This window comes from Crocodylus siamensis, chromosome 10 (assembly GCF_052110815.1).
Source record: "Crocodylus siamensis isolate JL-2025a chromosome 10, ASM5211081v1, whole genome shotgun sequence".
Taxonomy (NCBI): domain Eukaryota; kingdom Metazoa; phylum Chordata; order Crocodylia; family Crocodylidae; genus Crocodylus; species Crocodylus siamensis.
The window spans coordinates 20,779,203-20,805,749 of NC_143404.1; the positions used below are offsets into that span (position 1 = coordinate 20,779,203).

The 26,547-nt window shown below is 42.5% G+C and overlaps 1 long non-coding RNA gene across 1 annotated transcript in view; it reads right to left on the reverse strand.

Annotated features, from left to right (window-relative positions):
* LOC149856342 (uncharacterized) overlaps positions 1–22,902 on the reverse strand; it is a 35,789-nt gene extending 12,887 nt beyond the window's left edge. Inside the window, exon 1 of the long non-coding RNA XR_016444450.1 lies at positions 22,776–22,902. This is a non-coding gene — a long non-coding RNA (uncharacterized LOC149856342). The remainder of the gene's footprint in view (positions 1–22,775) is intronic.
* Between the last annotated feature and the right edge of the window lie 3,645 nt (positions 22,903–26,547).

A 26,547-nucleotide genomic window follows, 5' to 3' on the forward strand; every position in this document is an offset into this window, starting at 1 on the left:
TTCATATATTCTTGTGACCCATTTCTGGGTTGTGGCCCACAGGTTGAGAAATGCTGATCCAGTCCAACCCTCTGCTCCAAGCAGAGCCATCCCTAAGCAGTCAGTCATGGAGAACTTGTTCAAATATAATACCTGATTATTCGGGTGTACTTTTGAAACATACCAGGAGGCTTAAACTTTCTAAACTGGCTTGTACATCTGGATATTTATGGTTTAAACCACATTTAAAACAGTCAATTTTCTGTGTGTCTGCACCCTGAAATGCTACAGACTCGTTCACTGCTGTAAAGCCCTTGATTTTGCTTCAGTTGTTCTTTTTCTACATGGCTGTCTGTCTTGTTTATTCAGTCAAGGTGGAAGTGGAGTTGGAAAGGACTGTTGCGACGCCTTACTGGTGTTCGCCATTGGTATTGTTTGTGGGTTTTCACTCGACCAAAACTAGCATTAGTTCTCCTGAAGGACAAATATAGAAGCAGCCTGCCCTTCTGACTCAGTGCTGACAGTCTGAGTTCAAGGTTGAGGCACTGAGAATTCAGTGTACGGCCTGTGGGCAGCAGTAAATGTTCTTTCACCATCATCAAGGTTTTCTCTCACCCAGAAGCCTTACACGGGGTGGAAGATCCAGGTGCAACCTATGGGCCTGTGTGGTGGGGAGGTATCAATAACTTAGGGTTCATGTTTAAGCTAATACCATGGTGGCTTATCATGTTAAAGCATTCATTCTCAACCAGGCTACCGTGGCACCCTGGGATGCCTTGAAATCCTTTCAGGGGTATCCAGGGAGCCATACAGTGTTAGTACTGTTACATGTATAAATATGATTCATACGATAAACCCACTTCAAAGAAGAATCCATATTGTCAACAGAAATGTTGGTGTCTTGTACTCAGTTTTTACTTGTTTTTCAACTAAAGAAGAAAATAAAGAGGTGGCATTTTCCAAGAGGTGCTTTGAGTCTAATGAGGGTGCCTCAAGTCTAGAAAGATTGAGAACCTCTGTGTTAGAGGGTCTGGATTTTTGCCTACTCCAGTTGAGCCAACCTTTTGGGCAGGTGTGCAACAAAGCAGTCCCTGAGTGCTACTCTGATCACCTCCCCCTGCCCAGTCTGCTTCCCCGCTTTCTGCTGTGTTCCCTGCCTGACCTGCTGCTCTGCTTTCTGCCTTATCTGCTCCTGTGCTGCCTGTCTCTTCCCTGGTCTGCCATGTGCCCCACACAGGCTGCCCATGCCAGTTGTGGCATGTGTACTGTGGGTTGGCCACCCTGACCCTTTATTCCTAGGGTCTGAAGGGATTTCAAAGGTATCTAGTTCAACTATTGATAGAGTGGATGGGGCAGCCTGCTTATGTAACAGCTGTCAGCACTAAGCAGTGTTTCTCTGTTACTAACATTGTTCATAACCTGTGGTAAAATTTGCAAATAAGTGCCCTTGTGATTCAGAACCCAAAGTCATGTTTTAAAAATTGACTTCATTGCATGAGACGTGATTCATAAAGGGACCTCCATGCTTGCAAAATCCTTGCTCAGCTGCTGCCTTATCGCTAGAGGCAGTGAGACTCCCTGGACACATTTAAGCACCTGGGCTGCCATAAACAGGGTTCTCCAACGCTTGGATGTTTTTCATTCCCAGGACTGCTTAAGTCATGACAGCCCTGAATTAACTAGGCAGCTGATTCCTCATGAAGATTTCCCTCTGCCTTCTTGCCTGTGGGTTTTGATCCATTAGGCCAGTGATTCCCAAAGAGTGTGCTGTGATACTGGTGGAAGTGTTCCCCACAAAATAGGCTGGATTGGCTCCCAGCTGTGCTGGACCCATGTAGCTAGATGGGACTCTAGCTGAGCTTGCCTCGCTTGGACAGATCAAGTACCCTGCCTATGCCAAGGTTATAGAAAGATTATTTCCTCTGCCATTATTTAGGCCCTAATTTAAATGTTGCTTTTCTTCCTTTGTGCTCTCTCCCCACCCTGTAATACTTCTCTAATCTCTGATCCACTCCACCACCCTCATTCTACTCCCGACCTCCTCTGTGTCACTTCCCTCTCGACAGCAGTTGCAGGATCGCTGTTCGCTGCTCCTTCTGCCTAGAGCTGCTTTTGACCGAGTCACTTCCTGTCTTCATAACTTGCTTTCAGACCTTCCTGTTTTCTTGAATCAGTGCTTGCAAATTATCCAGGGAATAGTTGCATACTTTGTCTTGTAAATATAGTTGTGTTCATTTAGGCTGGCTACAAAAGTTCACGCATTAATTTCTGTACTTGTTTTCCCACAGCATTTGAAAGACTACTACATTAGTCTCTCGTCAAAGAGCCATTTGTCACAAAGTCAGCCTGCACAAAAAGCTAAGACGGACCATTAGCTTTCATGTACAATGGGGTAGTGGAGGTGTTATGGGCTAGGACTGGGGCAGGGGCCAATGTGTGTATGTATGTGGTATTTTGCACAAGGCCTTGCTACATTATTCTTGGTTCCTTCAGTGTTGCTTTCGATATTAAATCCACTTGCATATCTTTCACTGAGAGAACTAGAAATCTAGGCATGGTGACAATGGCAGGGTTTAAGGTCAGATAATCTGACTCTCCTCCCCCAGGAAGGGAAGACCTCTACAGGGCACACAACTGCAGGGACCGTGAGTTAACACATTGGGTAAAAAGCTCTGCTTAGAACAGGCCCCATGTCTTGTAAAGCAGAAGCACTGGAAGGGGCTTAGTACTGCTTCTGCTTTAATCACTGCAGGCATTTCCTTGTGGAAACAACTCCGGAGGAGTACGAATCATCAAGAGCATTTATTATCCAGCTACTCCTCCCTTGTCTTGCCCTGTTCCTCCCTCTTGTTTATGGGGCTCGATCAGTGTACATGGCATGAGGCTTTTTGAGTTGCAAAGGGAGAGGGGAGTAGGTAACAGAGCTGCTACTTCCTCCACCTCCTCCTGTATTCTGCTGCTCAGATACCGTCTGTGTGGCTCCTTTTTGCTTGCATGTGGTGGGAGTATCGTGCCCTAATTTATACATCTGTCACGTGCACAGTAATAATTTGCAAATCAAATTTGACCTGCATTGTGATTTGACTGTGCACCTTCTAAACATGCAGAGGGATTGGTAAGCCACATGTGATTTGCAGGTAATTTCCCAGTTCTCTGTATCTGCCACATGCTTTTCAAATTAACTGCTTAAAGCAGATGCTAAAGCAATGTCCTATAAATCAATCATGGAGCCCTTAACAATTAAAGCGATAGGAAGACTGAAATTCAGCTCTAAAAATATTGACTAGTCTATAAATCCTAGCTAATTATGTGAAGCTATGTGTCATGGAACAGGGTCAGAAGGAAGTTTCGGGGCTCAGTTCCCATAGAGAGAAAAGCCTTATTTTAGCTGTGCAGCTAGGGAGACATTTCAATCGCATTGAAGATAATAGGAATTTTGCTGTAGACTTCAAAATGAGGGAGGTTTGGCTTTTAGTACAATTCATAACTCATGGCATTATCTCTGAGTCCATCTCAAAGAAGCATTGTAGGCAGTATTCAGAGATTTATGAAACTGCTAGAGACCTGACAGCAGGATAGATTTTTGTGAAAAATATTTGATGTATTGGGGCCTGATTTTTTTTTTCCTCTGAATTTTACACTGTTGCATCCTTTTTGGCTTTGAGAGCATTGCTCTGGATGGGAGAGGAGAATCAGCCCATTATGCTTATACAAGGTGTAGGAAAGAGCTGTAAATAAATTACAAAAGCTGGTACTAGGCAGCAATGCCATGGCAATTCTTGGACTATGATTTGTTGCCTTTGCAAAGTACCGGGTGACCATCCATTATCATATGCTGTGTAACTTTGTCTTGTTTGGCAGAACAGCATTTTGCCTAAAGAGCTTCCAGCCTCTGAATACGGCAAAATCTAGATTTCCTGTCACAAAATAAACCCCGTAAGTCAAAACTTTCCAGATGAGATAGTAGGATGATAATAACCACCCTGAGTGATGTAAGCTATTGAGAATGATACACTGTGTTTCTCTGTCTCTTTTTTTTCCCCCCTCTTCAGTCATCAATACGGTTCCTCTCCCCTTAAATCTTTTTCGCTATTGCCTGAAGCAAACTGTAGATCTCTTGCTGTCACCTTTATCTTGTAAGAGCTTGCACAACTACTCAGACTTTTGCAGCTCATATCTCATGCAGAGATCCTGGGTGAGTGGGTTAGTCATTCTGAGCCTCAGTTTAACCAGCTGTCAAATGGGTAACTGAGAGGTGCTGAGAGGCTTGAGTAATCAGTATTTTAAAAATACCAATATTTGCATCTTAGTTAATGGAAGCAAGGTGAATTTAGATTAGTGTCTCTTTATAAAAAGAGTTTAACAGTGGTGGCCGGCAGCCAAGTGCGGGGGAAGCAGTGTTTCACGGAGTACTGCTCATATCATATAACCCCAACACAACTGCTACTATCCTGCATTTTCCTTGTGCAATAACATGCTCAAGATCATTTGAGCAGCCTGAAGATCCCTGACAGAGAGAGGCCCCAACCAACACTGAACACTTATAAATTTGCCCGAAGGATGGTTCAAGAACTGGGTATAGATATGGATCTGAGCCTTTTAGGCATCTGCAACACACCCAGTGCTCCTCTCTTGCACTGGTTTGGCCCTACTGTAACTCAGCTGACTTCAGGAGACTCAGGTCTGCACAAATGAGTAAAGGATCAGACCCTGTGCAAGAGTCTCCATCCCTCCCAAATTCGTCTTAGAGCAGGAATGAGCTAGAGAGGGAAAAGTCACTTCTATACCTCTCCATCCTCTGCCTTGTCTCTCAGCATAAGTTACCCCAGTTTCAGTGCTGTGACACTGTGGGCCATGGACTTCTGAGACTAGCTAGGCTCTGAAGGCTCTGCATGTTTCTTCTCTTCCTCAGATGCTTATCACATAATCTACACCCGGAAATTCAAAGGGAGGCACCTTAGAGCAGTTTGGCAGCTCTGTGCTGCCCAGGGAAGCCTGTCTATGCTGAGGGCTAGTGCAGCTGCTGTAGCCTCTGTTTTGTTGCTGGAGTAGCATATCTGACCCCTTATGAACTAAATCAGAAGCCCAGAGCCAAACACTTCCCACCTGGATCTGAATGTACCTATCTCTAGTTATTAATTGTTGTTGTTGCTCTTTATTTTAATACAGCCATTTTAAGCATCTGTGCTTGTGTTGGTTGTAAGGCTGAGCTCTCGGCTATGTGTCCATGAAATGTCTGCCAGACCTGTGGGTGGTCTGTGGTGAAGAAGAATGAACCAGTTCAGATCATGCAAAAACCAAAGGGAACCTTTGCCCCAAGTGTGAACCACATGGAACTTTTTTGAAGTTCAAAAGAATTTGGTCAATTTTAAAACTGTGTTTTAATTGTCTATATTTTCTACCTGGGCTGGAAGAGTTTCTGAAATAACATTTCTCAGCTTGTTTTTGTGGTATCCTGAGGCTCAGTCAAAGTACAAAAGTGCAGAGATATGGAAGAGCTCATTCTTTATGATTTCTGACCTGAAAACTGAGCACTTTTGAAGCTCAGGCCATTATGGCTTAGTTTTGCAGCTGACAAAGCTTCGAATAGTTCAGAAAATGCTTCAGGAGGCTTCAAAAGTTTTAAGTAAACCCTTTTGAGGATCATCATCAGTTGTACAGATATGTGAACAAGTGAAACTCTCCCTAGCTTACTAGAACTTAAAGGGACCATGGACTATGAATTATGAGAAATAACTATAAATTAACATTGTTTTAGTACTGATTTTGAATAGAGGATGTTGGTTAGGGACTTGATAGTTCAGGTGCTTGATAGCAAGGATGTATAATCCTTCACTTCTAGATCCATGAGCAATGTTTGAAAAAGTAGCTATTGCCTAGGAAAGTTCAGGCCTCTCTGTGCCAGCTGGACTTTAAGGTGCTGCTCTGCCTTTTTTTAGATCAGTGATTCTCAACCAGGGTGTTGTGGCAACCTGCAATGCTGCTAGTTCCTTTGAAGTGTGCTGTGGGGTGCCACTCAATATTAGCATTGTTAGGTGTACAAACACCTATGCATGATTCATAACACAAATCCAGAGATTTCAAATAAGAATCCATAGTGTCAGACCATTCTGACCTGTTGTGATCTGCGCTCTTTGTAACAGAAGACTTGCTCTATTATTTTTCTGCACTCAGAAAACGAGTGAAAGCAAAGAGTTGGCATTTTCTGAGGGGCGAGTCTAATGAGGTTGAGAACCACTGCTCTAGATCCTTGAGTCAAGTCAGCCCCTGGTCAATAGTAACCAAAAGCTTATCACATGGCTGATGTATATGAAATAGTACTCTGGCTAATAGTCAGTAGGTAAATATTTACATCACACAGAGTCACCACTGTAATTGCCATCCACCACACAAAGGCTGGAGGGTGGACCATAAGATATTCAACGGGCCATAAGCTATTCAAGTAATCTTTTTCTCTCTCTCCTAGACATGGTTTACTCAGGTTCGTGAACAACACACTGACAGGGCAGAGTAAGTTAGGTTGTTCCTGCTTCTACTCTGCCTTGTGTAATAAAGAATAAAGCTCTTTAGTCATGATGAGCATGAAGTTCACACACAAGCACACAGAGCATCAGATACTGGGATGGCAAATGTTTGTTTATGGCAAGTGTATTATTTTGGATGCCAACTACATTGGATGCAAAACCTAATCTCTGCCCCATCAAGACCTATTTTTTATTTATTCTTTTAAATGTATTCAAATGAGGTTTTGACCGAAACTGAATCACTATGTACTTGAAAGTTAAGGAGCTTATCAAGCATCTGATAATGTTTTCAGGATTTCCCCAGATTAGACCGCGGAGTGTACAGACAGGAAGCTGAAGTATCGAGCGCCTGACCAGAGCTTCCTTCTGTGCAAATGTGGGGGGTTTTCTTTAGCTTGAATCGTTAGCTCTAAATGCATGGTCTGAGCCCTGAAGTCTTCAGCAAATAAACCCCTTCAAAGCCCCCAGTTGGGTCTTGGATGCAAGGAAGGTGGAAAAATTCATTTGAATCCCACTTATAAGGTCAGCAGAACATTTCTCACCTCTCCCTACTGTTGTGTTACCTTCCTGGCTGTTTATCACTCAGGGAATCTTAAGGGACTTTCCAGAGCTGTAAACATATGAGGTGAATAAATGGAATGAACACTTATGCAAATGAATTATGATTCCCTTCCCTTTATAACGTTAAATTGTTTTTGAGAGAGAAACAGATTCTCCAGAATGTGGGTGTTTGCAATTACCTAGGTCTCTGTCCTGGGTTGTTTTTTTTTAAACAGCTGAATTGTAGAACGCAAAGTGGAGTGGTGTAAAATAGAAAACGAGAAATGGAAACCGGGGGTGACTGAAGAGGAGGAAGGAAAAGGAAAAAGGAAAAAAAAGGTGAAGAGTGGGGAAAAGATGAGAGTAAATGAATTTTTAGGATTTCATTGTGAGTAAGAGCTGGAAAAAATGTCTAAGTTGATTTATTATGTGCTTGTCTTCTGTCTGAGAGCCAGTAAGCTTTGTGGATTTGAAAAGCAAACTTCACATTAAAGATAGGGTCAAGAAGCCTGATTATTCTTCCAGTCCCCTCTGCTCCCACCCCAGTTTTGGCATCAGTTGGATTACACATGTATGTATGGGAGGAGAATCAAACCCAAGAGGATTATGTCATATTAAGGCATATTTGTATGTGCTCAAACAGATGAGATTTTTAGATTGATTTATAAATATAATTATTTCAGGGAAGCTGTACATTTTTTAGTACCTCTGTTACCATGCATGAGTTGGTTGCATGATGAACAGTGACATTATTTTTTAATATAATGATAATGTTATAATCGGGGACTGGTGATAAATTTTATGGCTTGATTATTTTCCTCAAACAATGATTTATGATCATTCATTTATATAATACCTTTTTTGTCTTGGTAGTATAGACTGAAAAGTGAAATATTTAAACATTCCTTTTACACACTTGGGAGTTAATTTATTAATTCTTTTGAATATTTTTGCCTCCTATTATTTTTCTTTTTGTCGTCTAATTGGAATAGTGAAATGACATACGTTAATGTGCGCTTTGTATCACCAATGTAGTTTTAAATTGTTTTTATTTCCATCAAATAACTACTGATTTTGAAGGGCTAATATTTGGTTATAACCAGTGGGACTTAAATGGTTTTACTTTGTCATTAGTACATTGTTAATTTGGACTTGGTTATTTTGCTGCTTCTTCCTCATGCTTCTAGGATGGGTGTCTGGACATATGATGGTTTGTCTGTCTTTAGGAAATGAGCAGCAAGGCTGGCCATAAGTGGACATAGTTCCTTAGGGTTTGTAGTAAGCTTGTTTTGTGCAATTTCCAACCAATCCACAGCAGGGTTGGAAGCCAACAAAGGGCACAGCTCCCGAATATCTACAGCAAAAGGAAGATAAAGTTCTTTGCCAGCCACCCCCACATCCTCTTGCTGGCAAGCTGGTGAGAGCTCAGAGATTATTTCTGGAAAGTATATGATTCACTGAAAAGTGTGGTTTTGGGTTGAACTGAAACTTCAGAAATCTGGTTAAATTCACCAGATCTGTTTGGATGAAAGTAATGAAAAAACAAGAAAGAACTAAACAGATGTTTGATATTTCATTTCAACCCTCCCCCTTTTTCATTTTTAAACTTGCCAGTATTTAATAATAACAAAGCGTTACTCAAAATATTAACAATATGTTGTTTTCAGTTTGAAAACATCTTTTGGTCAACCCCGAATAATGTTGTTGTTTTTTTTTGTTAAGAAAATTAAAAAATGTCAATTTTTGGTTGACCTCAAATGAAAAATTTCCCACTTTCAGCTCCAACAGCAAACTACAAAATCAGGTTTTATCACAGCTGAAAGGCTAATCCATTGCAACAGTTGGGTATTTACAACTATCATTTTCTCTTTTGTTTGTAGTTAACTATTTACAAAACTATTTTTTGCTTAGTTTGACTAGAATTGGCTCAGATGAAAACTTCATTTTTTTGGACCCTGAAAGATTTCTAAGCAGCAGTACTGAATTTAATGACCCCTAATAAAATCTCAATTTCTAACTTTTAAGGCAAATGAGAACTTAGTTTAGCATGGGAACATAGTTTATCAGAAGAAACGTGTGCTAAACTAATTTCTGAAGCATTGTCACCAATCTTTCTTAATGTGTTTCTGCTAATGCTAAGTTGCCATCAGAGAGTTTCTGTGTGGTTATGGTAAAATCGAGGAATAACAAATCTCAACACATATATAACTTCAAAGTACAGCTAATCAGGCAGCACCAGCTGTGAGGGTGTGAATGGTGAGTATGCAGTCTCCAACTTGACATACTTATTGTAAAATGACATTCCTTTTCATACAATTTTATTCCCATTACTTAATCTACATACTCTATCACATATACATATATCTATCATATATACACATCATATCATATCTATATAGACTATCATATGCTTCAATATATGCCAGTAGCCCTCAACTACATGTCAATTAAAAAAACCCTCCAAAACAACAGCAAAACCCACTTTCACATGGGGAATAAAAAAGTTATACTTAAAACACTTTAGCTGAATTTTTTTTTTGAGGTCAAGGGCAACCCAAATCAGTTGTGAACTTTTCAGTGACTGAGACCATACTGAATACAATATCTTCTCTCTGAACCTCCTCAGGGCTCATGGCTATGGAAATTCACAATAATGCTACCATGGAGGAGGAGTCAAAAGTATATTTAGCTTTCTGTGCAGTGAGTTGAAGAAAATGTATATTATTTTGATTAACAAAATATTTTTTTTTAAAAAAAAAAGCTATTTGTGTTTCATTCAAAAACAAAATTTTACATCTTTTTAACAGTCCTTCAGCTGCAGGGTTTTTAATTTTTTTAAATAAGACCAGAAAAAACATGTACAGCATAAAATAGTATTTTAGGAAGAGATTTTTGATCGGCTGCTTTTTCCTGATTTTTTTTTTTTTTGTATTGACACTTCTGCATTGGCTCTTCTTTTCATTTTCTGTTGCTCTTAAGTCTACAGTCTTTGATTTACCTTTCCATGCCTCACCATGGAGAGGGGGAAAAGACCCATTAGTTCTTAGAAATGTGGTGCCTTGAACTCTTTCAGGGATTAGTGGGGACTACATGCTTCCCAGGAATGCAGGATAGACTCCTTGGATTTTGACATGACATCTTCATGTAAAATAACATTTTTGATTATGGCAGTGGTTTTTCTGAGCCTTTGCAAGGAGAGTAAATTAGGATAAGGTTTTGAATCTTCACTTGATGGAAACCATTTTGTTGACTATCTATTTATGGAACTAGAAAAATCCTTAGAAAAACTCAATTGGGAACTGCCTGCCTGCTATACATAGGTAAGCAATGTCTTATATGTTTAAATAAACTTATCAAGGAGACTGAATCCAAACAAGAGTTCCCAGTCAGTCAAATTATTTTCTATTGTAGCTATGTAGAGCTTGTTTCACATCTCTCACTGGTACAAATCACAAGAAACTCCACTGGAGTAATTGTGATGTAAAACTACTGTGAAATTGTTTGTATAAGTGTATGTGAGACAATTTAAGTTATTTCATTAACTGGCTTTACTAAATGGCTAATGGGATCTGGACCCTTTAAACCTTTAATCGGGACCAAGCATCTAAAATTCTTAGGCAACTTTGAAAATGTCATCCTAACTTCATCCTATTTCTAGATACACCATGTATGAATATATATGAATATGGGTATGCACTTCTCATTGTCAATGGCAGCTGATCTTTCATACTGAGAAGCACAAGTATATGACATTCTAAAACTGGTCACGCTGATTCACAATACTACTTAAAATTGTAAGACTTGGCATCAGACTTCAAAAAGGGAGAAATACCCTTTATACTACATTTCTTAGGGACAAGAGAATCTATCCTAGTGGAAAGCTGTTGCAGACTTTGCTTGCTGCCTATATAGCTTGGAATGGCTAGTAAGAGCTATACCAAGGAGTTATAGCCGATCATGTCTATACTATACCAAATAAAGTTTAACAGTAACTGAATTACCTATAAACTTTTTCCACAATACTGGTTAATTTCAGTGAATTAATGACAAAATAACCCTTGAATATTTTTAAGTAGCATCCTAGTTAAAATAAAATACTTGCTGGTTATCAGTAAATTAATGTTTTAAATAATGAAAAGGGGAAAGTTTGTGTTTGTTTTTAAATAGTTATAGTGCTAATGAGATGAAGTAGTTACTATGCAATGATGTGTACTGAAAATATCCTTGTACCATTCAGATGAGTGACACATTTCCAGTTCTTTTGAAAGATAAAAACTTGGAAGCCAGAAGAAGGCAAGAAAAGGCCATCTGCCCTAGCTTGTTGAGTATTTTTCATATTTTTAGCTAATTGCTGGCAGGTGCTTATCAAGCAATGATTTTAATAATTTCTAATTCCACTACCTGTACCAGAAGTTTGTTCAAATCACAGTCAGTTGTACCATCTGGTATTTTTGCATAATGGTAGAAAGCACATGATATAATGAACACGTTATACAATATATGGTAAGTATTGTGATCAGAAATTTGGAGTGAATGAAAAATAATGCAGGAACTGGAAACTACCTTATAATCTAACAGGTACATTTTTCTCTTTTTTTCCCTATATTTTACTCAATAAAAATAGAGACTTTGTTTGTTTAATTAGATCAGAATTTTATTGCTGGAAATAAAACATAAAAGTGCATTGTTGTAGAATTGTATGGGCTTTTTAACTATTCAACTCTCATTATCTTTAATGGCAATTGCTCATTAAAATCCTTGTTAACACTTTGAAAATTAGTACTCCAATTATTTTTGCTGTATCCTATAACACCTGGGCAGTTTTCGCACTGCTAACTGTAGTAACAGTTAGTGTGTGTGTGTTTCAAGATGTAAAATCTCCATGTGTTTCAGACTATCTAAAATATGTTCTTGTTCTTCTGTGTAAGGATGTGTTTGTTACATCCCACCACCAAGATGGATATAAAATACTTGACAGTATTTCATTTAAAAAAAAAAAAAGCCCTGCTTAGGTTGCCTCTACAGATGTTACCTATTGTGACTTAATATAAATGAACGAGGGTCCATGTAATACACTAAAAATTAATATTTATTGCTATAGGCCTTTAGGATGATTGTTTTACCTGTGATGCACAGCACGTATGTTACAGCTAGTTAGAATATTGGTATAAACTTAAGTGATCATGAAAAATGAAAACTAATTGAATACTGAGTCTCCAGATAAGCAGAGCAGAAAATACTAGAAAGGTGGAAATTGACAGGTGGAAATTTGTTACTGGTGACTGACGGGGGAAGTTGAAATAGAAATAGAACTGGTTCATTGGAAATGAAAATTAATTCAAGAAATGACTAGGTGCGAGAGTCCTTCTTATAGCAGATATTGCAAAAACCCTACTGAGAATAAGTATAATCTTTACTGGGGACAGAAGTCCTTGACTCCACACTGAGTGATCATGGTATGTGGTGATTTTTTTTTTCCTAGTTGTAAATATTGCATCCTGCTTTTTCAAAAGATTAAAAGATTGTAATCAGTTCCTGCTTGGTGAGTGTTATGGAACTGAGCTTCTTGGAGGTTCATGTGGGAGACAACTCGAGGCTGTTTGTGCGCCGCCATTCATAGGATTCTTAAGTCACACAGTGCGGACTCTAGGTGCAATCTGCTTTGGGGCTTGGCTATTCTCAGTACTCGTAGGGTTACCATATTTCCGGATCCAAAAAAGAGGACACCTGTCATGTGTGAGGGAGGGGGAGAGACATGCCGGTGCCCTACCCCTGTCCCTGCCATTGCCTCTCACTGCCAAGCCACAGCTCCCCCTCAGCCCTGCTGCTGCCCCTTACTCCGGACCCACTGATCCCAGCCCAGCCAGTGCCCCTTACTCCCCAACCCACAGTATCCTCCCCCCAGGCCATGATGGCTCACTCCTGACCTGCAGCTTCTCTTCCCCACATCCCTGCTGGTGCCACTCCTGACCCTCAGCTCCATGCCCCGCCAGCCCTGCTGGAGGGGTCCCAGTTCTCCTCATCCTGATCAGGCCAGAGTGCAGTGGCTCCTGTTCATGCAGGCAGTAGTGGCGCGTGTCCAGCCCTGGCATGGGGTGGAGGGAAGAGGAGGGGAGGCTTGTGGCACCCCCCCCCGGGATGTGGATACCGTGCCACGCCAGGCAACCTGGCCATGGCCCCCTCCCTCTCTTTCCCCCCTTCTCCGCCAGCAGTATCTCCTGGCCACTCATCGTCTGTGAGCACAGGTACCGGTCCCCCTGCTACTGAGCTGGCCACAGAGTTCCCCACTGCCTTCAAAGGTTCCCTGCTGCTTTCTGCCACTGGAGGGGCAGGCAACCCTCCCACCCCACTGCCCTGTCATAGCTCCTACCCCCACCCTTGCCCCCCCGTGCCCTGGCAAGATGTCTGGGATTTTGCTTTGCTCCACTGGTGGGAGCAGGGGGAGGGCAATTGGAGGCAGCAGGGAGCACCACATGTGTTTGTGCCTGCCTCCACAGCTGCAGGCGGGTATGTCTGTGCTTTCTGCTGCCTCCCATCACCCTCCCCCTGCACCCACCAGCGGAACAAAAAACCTCCCCAAAGATTTGGTCAGATTAGAAAAAACCCCACCCAGATGAAAATCAGAGGGCTCAAAAAGAGGACATATCCGGGAAAGCCCAGACATATGGCAACTCTACAGTACTGTCATTGGTCATGTCTCTGGTCTGAGCCATGAGGAGACTTTGCAAGTAGGTGGAACTTAGTTTGTAGAAAAGCTTGGGAATATCACTACTTTTCCACCCCTTGTTCAGACCCTGATCATAGTGTTGGCTCTTGGTTATGATAAAAAGTTTTTGTTTAAATTGGAAAAGATCTGATGATGATTCCTAAGTGTCCTGTGCATGTCTTTGGGAACAAAATCTGGTGAAAAGGAAAAAATACGTACCACTGAATGGTGTCACTGTTAATAATAATAATAATAATAATAATAATAATAAAAGGAAAATTAAGTCTGATCACGATGGTTCTCAGGGCTTGTTTCTCTTCCATGCAGTGTTCTACTTTGGTCAGATTGTATCATGTAAACTTTAAGCTGGTTCAAAATGTACAAATGTCTACCTACCTCTGTGGCCCTTGTGCATATAAGTGTTGTTTTTCTTTTACTTGCTTTGGGGAAAATGTATTCAAATAAAAATGCATGAAGAAGATGCATTATATTCCTAATGAGATGTAACCACATTTTCTTTCAAGTACCCCATCCGTGTTAATTAATTACCACCCATGATTAACTCATTTGGATTGTGCTTGGATTTTGCATGAAGTTGCTATAAAGCAACACATGCTGTTTGTTTAAGAAGCATTAAAATCTTACTCTTTTACTACACATTTCAACAAACCTAGAATGTATATGTGAAAGCAAATAATGACAGCAGCACTGAGGATTAAAATATAGGGTGACCAGGAAAATGCAGATAATTTACATGTGTCATTAACTTGATGGCTTTAGGACCATTAAGTTCGTTTACTATTAAAACATATCATCATATTTAATTCAAAAAGAGATTTATGGAAGAATAGTCTTCAGGCACTTAACATTACTTAGTCCCTCTAAAAAGATTTGCCTTTTCGTATAGCAGTAAAACTTTAAATGATGATTGCCTATTAAATATCTGTCCTGTAGGGATAGTTACTTTCAGCGTAATAAGATCTCCAAGCTGTAACTTCCTAAATGACCCTGATGGAATATGGGGGGGAAAAACCCAAAACATTCTCCTGTGTCTTCAGAAAGTAGATTTATGGTTTCACAGCCTATTGCAGACTGCAAAGAAATATTCACCTTCTGGCTCCTGCAAAGGCAGGGTAATGCTATTTTATCAATGTTCTTTTTAGCAAATACATGAGTTTATGACTTGAATAAATGAACTCTATAAAGCAAAGGGGATCCTGCGAATGCGCACAGTGGGTAGTGCATGGGAGGGTGATTATGCACAGTCCTGTGGTTGAAACTAGCAGCATACAATTTTAATATGAAAGAGGGCTAGTGTGCTGAGACTGTTTAAACTCAACACATCTCATACTGTTAAAGCACCTGCTGTTTTTATTAAAAATCTATAGATGCAGCCTTCTCCAGGGAAGTTCTAGGTCAGGTCGAAAAAAGAAATCTGATGCCTAAGGTAGGCTGAAATTAGGGGCCAAAATCCTAGATTGTGATCTTCACAACTCTTGATAATCAGCTGCCTACCCCGGTGGCCACTCAGACTACATAGATATCTCCACATTTGACTGTGAAGTTGCAGAGGTGCCTGTAGTTTTGCTACTGCATGTGCCCAGAACTGCCTCCATCTGGACAGGGATCAGCAGCTGAGTCTCTACCATATCCCTGATCCTGACTGGTTTCCAGAACCTGCATATTCTTTCTGGGGCTTGAACATGATTTACTGTTCAAGCCGTATACCCTGACAGGATTATTCCACACACAATGCAGTTGTGACCACCAGTTTCTCTTAAAACAGAGGGGAAGGTAATGTCCTTCCTTTATAGAATAATAACCCAGTGGTTTTAGCAATCAATCAGGAAGTGGGGCACTGGGATTGATTCTCTCTCTTCCTGAGAACAATTCAACCCCACACCCCAGGAAAATGCCCTCACCACCAGGCTACAAGCCACTTAAATGGGTAGAGGAGGGGGAGCACTCTTTATCTCTCCTGTTCAAGAGAAAATAATTCATTATGCCAGAGAGAAACTCAAGTGGTAGCATGGCTGTAACCTAGCAGTCTGGGCAGGGGGCATATTATGTTTTAGTACTTGTTCCCAGGACTTTTTCCATACTTGACATTAAATAAGAATCAGATACAGTACAGCTCTTCAATGAATCTTAAATGTTTGGCTACCCAGTTGGAAGAGTTATCATGGGGCGAAGGGGATGGAGACTGCATTCGTATGCCCAAGTTAGCTGGTAGCCTGATGCTCGAGCCACTTTCTTGGGAGGCTAGAGATGTGGGTTTGAATCCTACCAGGCAGCAGAGGGAAATCCACTTGGGTGTCTCACTTCCTGAGTAAGTTCTTTAACAATTAGTCTCTTATAAATGTGCTATCACTAGGGTGAGTCCTGCTCAGTTCTTTCAAAAGATGAGCATTGACATTTGTGTTCAAGAGCTGGTTACGGGCTTTGGAGCCTGGGGGTATATTATACACTGCATAATATTAATCCAGATACTGGTGGCAGTCCAGCACATCAGTACTGAGCTCATCTTGCTTCTTGAATGAGTTCTGCAGCTCATGCTATTATAGCTACACCACTACTAGTATTTGAGCTATCTAGTTTAAGGTTTGCTTAGATATACTTACACTACACTGCAGTTGCCGGGGTTGACAGCAGGGTTGACACACTCTAGAAGAACAGATTAAATACTCACTCATCCTGTTTCCATGCTTAGTGTGATTGCATTTTGTTCCCATGTTAAGATGACTGATTTTCTCTGAGGATTGTAAGTGAGCCTAGGCTGAGGGTTTTGAATTCTATTTTAGGGACTAGGTGCTTAAATCCTGTCTTGGATCTGGCCTTTTGTCCATATTGGCAAGCTATGCCCTCAGATGATGATTTAGATTTGTTTCTGCTGTTCTTTTTTTAGTGAACAACATACTGGAAATCAAATCAGAAAAAAGCAAGCATGTTTGTAGGATTTCTCATTTCAGAGGATGAGTGTCCCATTTAAAAGAGAGCATTTTTCACACTGCATTCATGACAGAGAATTCAGTTGCATATTGACTAAATGAAACCACAGCTTTTCAAGGATACTTGCTTGGGAGAATTTAATGAAAAATGCTGCCAGTAATGCTGACAAATACAAAATGGAGGTTGTTAAAAGAAACTTTATTAACTTAATTTTATTTATTTGTTCTTGCTTTCTTCAAATAGAAATGCTACAGTGTCAGCAGAAGGATCAGGAGGGGAATTGGTATTGGCTAACATACGACTATTATTTCTCAAGTGTATATGTTCTGATTTCTGTTTCACAGCGAGAGAAAGAGTCAAAACATATTTGTAATTTCCATTGTTTGGTTGACTAGTTCAACTGTCTAAGAAAACAATTACCACCATAAAGACACAAAAGCACTGTTGGATACTACAGTAGTTGAACGGTTGGATCCAGTGCCAAAACAGTGCATTTTGTGCTGAGCACTTTTCTGATTAGATTGTCTGCTTTACTAATTAAGCTGCAAATTACACTGACTGATATGAAATATGGTATATTTTTCTTTTCATATGGCATTTGTGTCCTTTGATGTGTAAACTTAAAAATGGGCTTTAAGTGATGCCTCTAGCTAAATCAAATTAATTTAAAACAAGCATCAATGATTATCGCTATAGATTGTTGTATAAACAGATCTAATTTTATGTCTGCTGTGTAGTGGCCCTTGGTTTTACCTGTAGCTGTTCAAATAGTTTTACCTGCATATTTTCCTGACATGATTATCTTCAATTTTGTTGGTCAGCCTGCTGGGAGGTGCCCAGAAATCAAGTAATTTCATTTCTGTAATCTTTCGAGAAAAAAACTGCGAAACAACAATAATAACCACAACAACCCTCCCCCCTCAAAAAACTCCCCCAAGCCCTATCCAAAATTATTATTAAATTTATTTGAATTGATTTTAAAACTTTAAAAGAACAAAAATATATTTCTGAGATCAAGGGATTTTTTCTGCTATGTTATACTTGTATAACAATAATACTAACAAAATGTTTCAAGTAGATTTAAAAAAAGAATTTTTTGTACAGTCCCCTGGCTGACAGATGCCTAAATTTTGTCACCTATTAGTAAGGATTAAAGTGATGCCTTGAATCCCCATGAGGCCTCTGTGGCAGGGTGCCTGCAGTGCCTGCCACTTCAAAGTTTCTAGTTGGCAGTGGAGCAGCCAGCAGGTGGGTGCTAGCCTCATCAAGGCTAGCACATGACCCTAGGAGGACCCTAGGATTGGCTGAGGGAGCAGAGCAGCCTCCATATTGACCCAGGCCCTCAGAGGAAGGCAGCAGTCTGAGCTGAGCAGCCAAGGAGGTGACACCAGGTTGAGCTGTTCCTGGAACATCTTGGAGGTAAGGGCAGGAGCTATGGGGATGGTTTGGAGGCTCCTGGTCCTGGGTATGACCTCTTCATCCTGCTGGGGAAGGGTGGCCTGGTGGGACTCCCTGTGGTGGGGGAATCGCCAAGAAATGCCAGGCCATTTACCTCCCCAGTGAAAGGCGAAGAGGGGCACCTGGAAACCCCAGCCCATGTCTATGGGTGGATTATCAACAAGGGAGGAGACCTGGGTCAAGCAAGCCCAGAGGGGGACATCCAAGCCCAGTGTAATGGGGCTAAGCATGGCAGCAGCCATCTGAGCCTACGGGGTGAAAGATCCCAGCGACCCAGAGGGGCTGAGTGAAAGAAGTGGCTCAGAGTGAGCCTGAGTGTGGCCCTAGGAAGGGGGAAGAAGGCCCAGTGAGGGGCTGAGTGTGTACAGTGGCTCAGTGAGGTGGCCAAAATGTAAGTGGCCCAGTTCAGGGTGGTAACATGAGTGGCCCCAGTGAGGGGTAAAATACTGAAATGGGACTACAGGAATACTGGATGTGTCAATATGGAAGTACTGGATATGCCAATATAGAATACTTAATAAAGGATGGAAGGCTTTGTGTGTGCCACCCAACTGGAGGCTGGATGCTAGGTCACATGGATGAAGGCCTGGTGTGTGCCTCAGGATGGAGGCTGGGGGTTAGGCCAGATATAGAAGGCCTGGTGTATGCACAAGAAGGCCAGATACTAGGCCTAGAAACATTAGTGAAGCATAGGGCATATGTAAAGGGAGGCTGGAGTGTGTACTAAGGCCCTTGGCATCAGGAGGGCAAACAACGGGCAGCCTCCTGCCTTAGAAACAGCAATCACATCTATTTTCATCAAGGTGTGGCAGATGAGTGAAGCAGAAGTTTAGCCCTGAATAGGTGGCTGGCCAGCTAGCATAGAGACCTAACCCTAAAAGGCCAGCCTGTTATAGCCCCCTTGTGTCAGGTTTTATACAGACACAATATCTGACCCTTTTGGCTTTAACAGGTAAATGTAACTAACTTTCAACTTCTTGTTTTCTTTCCCTGTAGGAAAAAAAATGCCTTCAAACTGCATAGGCTCTCAGTATGATGCCTTAAGTCAGGTAGCGACTTTTCTTAGCTCTGTAATACCTAATCGGATGTTGCCTGCTTGGGACTTCAGCTCACATCTTCAGTATGTTCAGCGAAGACCTTATCTGTAATTCTTACCAGAACACATGTTTTCAAGTCAATCCCTATGCATGTCACGACAGGACCTGGCACATCTGGGTAGCAGAGATGTGCTTGGCTCTCATAAGTTTTCTTGATTCCCCCAGGCTGCCAAGGGTAATACCAATCCAAGATTTCTTTGAAAAACTTCAGCTGCTGCCTTTAGCCTCCTTTGCATTTAGTTTTGCATTAGTTTTGTTAATAAGAGCTGTACTGTGACCTCGGGCAAGACTCTTACTCTCCATGTGCCTGTTTTTCCCCATGTGAAAATGAAACTAGCTGTATCTGATAGTCTTTGAAATCCTCAAGTGAAAGCCACTATGTATGTGAAGAGCTTTTAGTTGTAATATTTTTATTATTAGGAGTAATAATGTGGGAAGAGCCTTTATATTGTGAGTGGTGGAGCCAAAATCACAAATAAAATGGACTGTTTGTGATTCAAAATCTGGATAGAGTTGCTTTGGCTGCAGTGGAGATTTTCCTTCTATTTTATAGCCCTTGGAAGAGTGCCAGGCAGCACAGAGAGGAAGCAGGAATGTGAAATACTACCGTGCATCAGAACATCCTTAAAATGAATATCGTGTATTCTTGGCTTTGAGAACTGAATTCCATGGGTTGTAATTGAATCTTGAACAGACCCATGGGACTCAGTTCTTCAGCTTGGATATCTCTGTCTTCTCATACACTGGAGATCAAAAAGCCACTTGATCATCCTCTGACTGTTCTGGATGATGATATTAGTAGATGAGAAAGACTAAATGCTGTGTTGTGTTTTGACAGACAGAGTTTCATCACAGGTATCAGTTTTCTTTGTTAAATAATGTTAGATATTTAACATTTTCCCCTTACCTCACTGACTCTATATTGTTGCTCATTTCCCCTGTTTGATTTAGAGAGAGATGTTTATCACTTTTATGTTATTTGATTCCATTAGCGTCCTTGGTTTCTGTCTGGAGATGTTGTTAAGTGGTATTGCCATGTTCTGCACCAGAAATGGTTGCCTTTAATTGGTGAAAAATATTAATGTATATCAAATATATGTGCTTGAGTTTTTTGTAAACAATTCCTTACAAGGACTAAATTTATTGTTTAGATAGTGTGTAGTTTATGGCTTTGTGGTGATCTGTATTCAAATTCTGTTTTTGATCATCAGTGAGAACTAATTTGGTGGCCTCTCTAGTAGTGATCACTGAGTTCAGTAAACACAGGTGTATGTGAATAAGAATTCAACAATTATCTTCTACTGAGGAGAAATAGGCAACCTCTTCAGTCCTCTAGACTCTCACTAACTGAGAGCTATTTAACTGAGGGACTATCTCCTAATTACTAACTTCCTTAGTCTCTTTAGTCAGGGAGCATTTTTTATATCACAGCTTCTATCCCTGAAGCTTCCTCAATACATAGTGAGATTTCTTTCCCTAGTGAGATACTTAGGGCCTTGTTACACATTACACTGTGAGCAACACAAATGTTGATTGATGTTCGTGCTAGCTCGAGTTTGGAGCAGCCACACATTCAGGCAAGCGGCTGCCTGGAGGACTGAAAGGTAAGGATCTCTCCATCCCATTCTAGGCTCTGCCCCTCCCTCCAGAACCCTCTTTTCCCACACTTATTTGTGTCTGCTGGTGCTGTCTGTCCCAGGGAGCCTGCAGAAAGGGTTAACCTGCCTGCCTGGCAGCTGCTGCTGCCGCCATTGCCCCTGCTGGGCTGCTGTTCATTTTGGGGTTGAGCCTAGCCCAGAGAGCAGAAGTGGCAGTGGTAGCTGAGCAGGCAGGTTATCCCTTTTCTTTCTGCTGCCTGGGACAGACAGCATAGGCAGCCATAAGTAGGTGGGAAGTGGGAGGCAGTGAGCAGACATCTGAGGTGCTGGGGGGAGGCAGTGGGCCAGTCGGAAATGGAGGCAGGTGGGATGTTTAAGGTCTAGCCTTGAGTGGCTACACCTTAGAGTAACTTGACCTGGATAGCATGGATCAGAGAGAATCTTGCCCTGGAGTGGTGGAGCTATGAGCAGCATAACAAGTGTCTAAAGTTAGTTGTCTGGACAGGGGTTAAGAAGTCCAGGAGCCACCCAAATTTACCATGTAACAAGGCCCTTATTTTCAGTAGTAATCCCAGCATCACCAAAAACTCCAAAGCCCAATTAGACTTTTCTAACTCAATATAGTACATAGTCACATTGCTCTTATTACTGTGATGCAGAAGAATGTGGGATAAATTCGACTAAAGTACTGAGGAACTGAAATTTGGTGTTGGGGTTATCAGAAAATTTTGCCACAGGAGAGGAGGATATACAGTTTTAACCAAAACATCTAATACAAGCAGCAGTGAGTCTGGATTTCCTTCACTAGTAGGCACAACCTCCTAGGCTAGGGACAGATGTTATACATAAACTGGTTTAAGTGATTAGAAACTGGTTTAAATCTGTAACGGAACAGATGTTCAGTGCACATAAACCAGTTGTAAATGGCTGAAACTGTTTGAGATAAACTTGGTTGAATGTAGTATAAGACTTAAACTGGTTTGACCCAAATCAGTTATGCAATGTCTGTCCAAGACGCCCTGCTGATTTTAAGTTAAACCAGATACTTCCAGCATCCAGGCATGCTCTCTGGGCTGGGCGGGGCGCTCTGCTCCATAGCAGAGATGGCCACACACCCCTGCTCCCTGGATGTAGTTCCAGTAGAGACTTCCAGGCTGCTCCCTGCCCCTCACCACTCCCTGCTAAGCAGGAATTCCCCCCTGCCTTCTGCCTTGCTGAGGATGTGTCCGTGTATTAGCTAGTAGACCACATGCTGGCTCTGGTCCTTGCTGTGACAAAAGCAGAATCAACAGGTAGCTGGTGCTGTCCTCTGATTTCTTAATGGGGTGATAAACACTGATTTAGGGGTGATAAAACTCGGGCTGTGGAAAGCTTCAGTAGCTGATTGGATTCAGAGGAATTCGGCCTGATTTGGGGACCAAATCTCCAAATCTGAATCGAATCGGGAGACCACGTAAAAGCTCTGAATCGATTCCAAGCATCTAAATTAATTCAGAAAAAGATTCGGCTGATTAGGAGATTTGGCCATAGACTAAACAGGTGGCTGACATGGCTACCTCCAGCCGGTAAGTCAGTTGGGGGGTGGGGATTGGGGCTGGGATAAGCTGCCCAGCCTGGGCAGAATGCATGTTACTGGAGGAGCGGGGCACAGGATCTGGGTGCGGTAGCACTGGGATTGGGGGCTTTGCACTGCTGCTACTTGCCTAGCCGGAGCACAGCAGTTGGGATGCGGGAGCGGCTCACTCCAGGCGGAAGGGGGCAAGCAGCAGCGGGGCATAGTCTCCATGGCTTCCCACATCAGAGCAGAGGCAGATAGTCAGGGGAGCTGTGGGAGAAGCCCCCATGGATGCCTTGCCTGGTTCCATCCCCTGCCTGCCCCAGCCTCTTGACAGTTTAAGAAAAACCAAACAAACCCTGCACTCACCGGCTGCAGCAGCAGTGACTGGGGCCGCTGGGTGTTTGTAGCAGAGTCCTCCTGTGCAGCACAGGCCAGCGAGGATTGTCCCCTGCAGCTGCCCTGTGTAGGTGCAGCACAGCTTGGCCAGGTGCTGCACACTGTCTGGGAGCTGGGGTAGTTCTACATATCAGCCAGAACTTCTGGTTCGATTCCCCAGGTCTCTGGCAGAGCCCCTCCCCATCCCCAGACAGCACAGAGCAGTGGGGATGGGGAGGGGCTCAGTAGCTGATTGGATTCAGAGGAAATTTCCCCAGCTCCTTCTGGGGGCACAGCCCCTGGATCTGTGCACCAGCTTTCAGCAGACTTCTGCTGCTGGCTAGGGAAATAGCCCAGAGCCTGCTGTCATCTTGCATTACCTGCACCCCCTGGGATGAGCTGGGGAAAGCGATGAGAGCTGGGGAAAAGATCAGGGAATTAGGGAATCGAACCAGGAGCTGGGGGAATGTTCAGGGACATGAACATTTCCACAGCTCCCCTAGTTTGATTCTCCAGCACCCTTGTTCGATTTGCCTGGGAGCTGGGGCAGCTCTACATGTCAGCTGGAGCCCAGCACCCTACCGAGCCATGCTTCACCCATACCATGGGGCAGCTGCCATGTGACTGCCAAGTGGGGGTGTGATCCCGCTGCCCCCACTGCTCTGTGCTGTCTGGGGATGGGGAGGAGCTCTGCCATGAGTACTCAGAGGCCCCAATTGCTGCTCCTGCAACAGGTGAGTGCAGGGCTTTTTTTTAAAAATTGCTGGGGCCAGGCAGGGGATGGAGCTGGGCAGGGAAGCCATGGGGGCTTCTCCCACAGCTTTCTTCTCCTGGGGAGAGGCAGGCACAGTTGGAGGAACTACGGGAGAACCTGCAGCTGCCCAGCTGCATTTGCTGATCTCCCTGGCCAATCTGAATCACCGAATCTTCCAAAGCTGATTCAGGACAGTGATCTGAATCTCTGAACTGAATCACTGTCCTCTGAACTGGCTGAATCAGAATCTGAATCAAATATTTTCCTATTTGCACAGGTCTAATAAACATTGTTATCAATTCCTTGCTGGAGTAATCAGAGCATTCTGCTGGGGCCTGGCCATGCCACCCCCCCACCCCCAGCTGCCCCGATCAGTACTGTGCAAGAGAAGGGAGAGCCTGACCCCCACTGCAGGCATGTGCTTGCATTTCTGGAATGAAAAGGGAATGTCTATCCACCTCCAAATCAGTTCAAAATTTGCAGGTTAGACTACTGTGCAAAGATTGAATCAATTCAGGCTCAGGCTTTTTTAATGTTTTCCCCTAGCCCTAGTGGCCAGGTAAAAGAAAAGCTGAGGTAGTATGTGATTCTAATTACATCTGGCAGCTGACAAAATCAAGATAGTCTTTAATGCAGATGGCTGCAATCATGTCTTTTTGAGCACAGTTGGCATAATACGTGACATTAGTTTTGTCAGAAAATGTTAAATAAGTTTGTGGACTAAAGCTGGAACTAATATATACATATAAAAAACTAGTTTGATAACAATTCAGTAAAGATTTTGTGAATTTCAAATGAGATTCAGAAACTGAAAATCCAAATGGTTTCCTGCAGAAGCTTATAACAATATTTGCCATCCTTATTAATCATTTCTACTAAAGGTCTCCAAGTGTTTAACAGACTTGAAGGACCTCAATGAAGTATTGCTGGATACTGAATTTGCTGGATACCTTAATTTTCTTATTACTTTGGGCAAAGGTTTTGGGGTGAATGAAAAGTTGTGTTCAGCTTGGAATTGCTGGCTAGAATCACGAGGAGACTTATCATTCACAAAAACTGGAAACCCTGTAATCCAGGGCATTCATGTAAGATGTGGGAAACCAAACATACAAAATGTCATATTGGTTCAGGACACATTTCCTTCTAGTTTTTTATACTGTATCTCTGGCACAGAGCAGATGTTAAGGGGAAGGGTATTTAAGGGTATTTATTCCTCTGCCTGATTTGAAACAGATTTGAACAATCTCAGGAAAATGTTGTGACTATCAAGCTACAGAGTATTCTGGGTTGGGGAACTCTGTCTCTTCTGTTGAAGCTGTTCTGCTTTGTATACAGTACTTCAATATTGAATAGATAGGGACTAGTACCCAAGTGTCTCCATTGCCCTGGGCTATAGAACTTTTAAAACTCTGTCTAGTCCAATAAATATTTAAGTAATATGTAATAAGTGGCACAGCTTCACCAAGATTCCCACCCCAAAATAGTAGGGGAACTCCTATGGGAGAGAAGCAGGGGAGGGGACTTTGTTTAAATCCTTGTTCTATGTCTGGCAGCACTGTCAATGTGTAGGGGGTGCACACGGGTGCACATGCACCCCTTGGAAGCACTAGCTGCAAAACTGGAAGTGCTGGCGGAAGTTCAAGGCTTGGGAACTGACTGCTGGGGACACCCCCCGCCCCCAATCAGCAATCTGGTGTCCTCCCAGACTCAGGAAGCACCAGACACCCATGTCTTGCAGACAGATGTTTGAATCCTGGTCTCCCCCATTCCAGGGGGTCTTGTGACCACTGCATACTAGGGCTTTGTGAATGGCATTGTAGTTTCCTTTTGAATCTAGTTCATGTCATCGTGAACTTGCATTTCCGAATGACATTTGCCTTGGCTGAGCCTGGTCACCGATATGATCTCACATTTGTCACTGCTGCCAGTTGATTCCGAACTTCCTTTTTGAGCAACTTATTTGCCCAAATTTTCCCAACCTTACCTGTCTTTCTCCAGGTCATTCATGCTACCACTTATTAATTACAAAAGTTGTAGAGTCTATGCACGTAGATAAGGTTTTGAATGTATAAAACCATGTAATTATCTTAATTGATTTAATCATACAGGCCAGTATGATTTCCTCCTTTTTACTCTGGCAAACTGAAAGACAAGGCTTACATCAGTTGCCTAAAGTCAAACAGCATGTCCACGTGTTGGTCTGGAGAAAAACTCAGCTATTTAGCTATTAGACAAATCTGCTACTGATTGATAATCTGTTGAGGAATCCTTGTTAGTGGGCCAGGGTCTGAACCGCCTCCATGATAGAGCAGCAGCTTTGATTAATTAGTGCCATGCTGTTCCCATTATATATATCCAGAGGAGGGCCACTGGCATGATCAGGGGGCAGCAGGGCAGACCCTATGAGGAGAGGCTACAGGACCTGAACCTGTTCAGCCTCCACAAGAGAAGGCTGAGGGGGGATCTAGTTGCCTGTTACAAACTAGTCAGAGGGGACCAGCAGGCACTGGGGAAGTCCCTGTTCCCCCAAGCACTGCCAGGAGTGACCAGGAATAACGGTCACAAGCTAGCAGAGGGTAGACTTAGGCTAGATATCAGGAGGCGCTACTTCACGGTCAGGGCGGCTAGGGTCTGGAACCAGCTTCCAGGTGAAGTGGTGCAGGCTCCTACCCTGGGGGTTTTTAAGAGGAGGTTAGATGCACACCTTGCTGGGGTCGTTTGACCCTAGTATTCTTTCCTGCCGTGGCAGGGGGTCAGACTAGATGATCTGCTCAGGTCCCTTTCGACCCTAGAAACTATGAAACTATGTGGTTTTCTGGCTATTGTATATGATAAATAAATGAAGGCTAGCAGCCTCATCATTCTCTGTGAATGCCTACATCCCCGTACACCAGCATCTGTCATTGCCTTCACCCCTCATCATTTCTTTAAGTCCTACCTCTTCCATTTCCAAGACTCTTATCCCCATTTTTTGCATTTCTGCTTCCTTTTTTCTCTCCATTTTTTTTT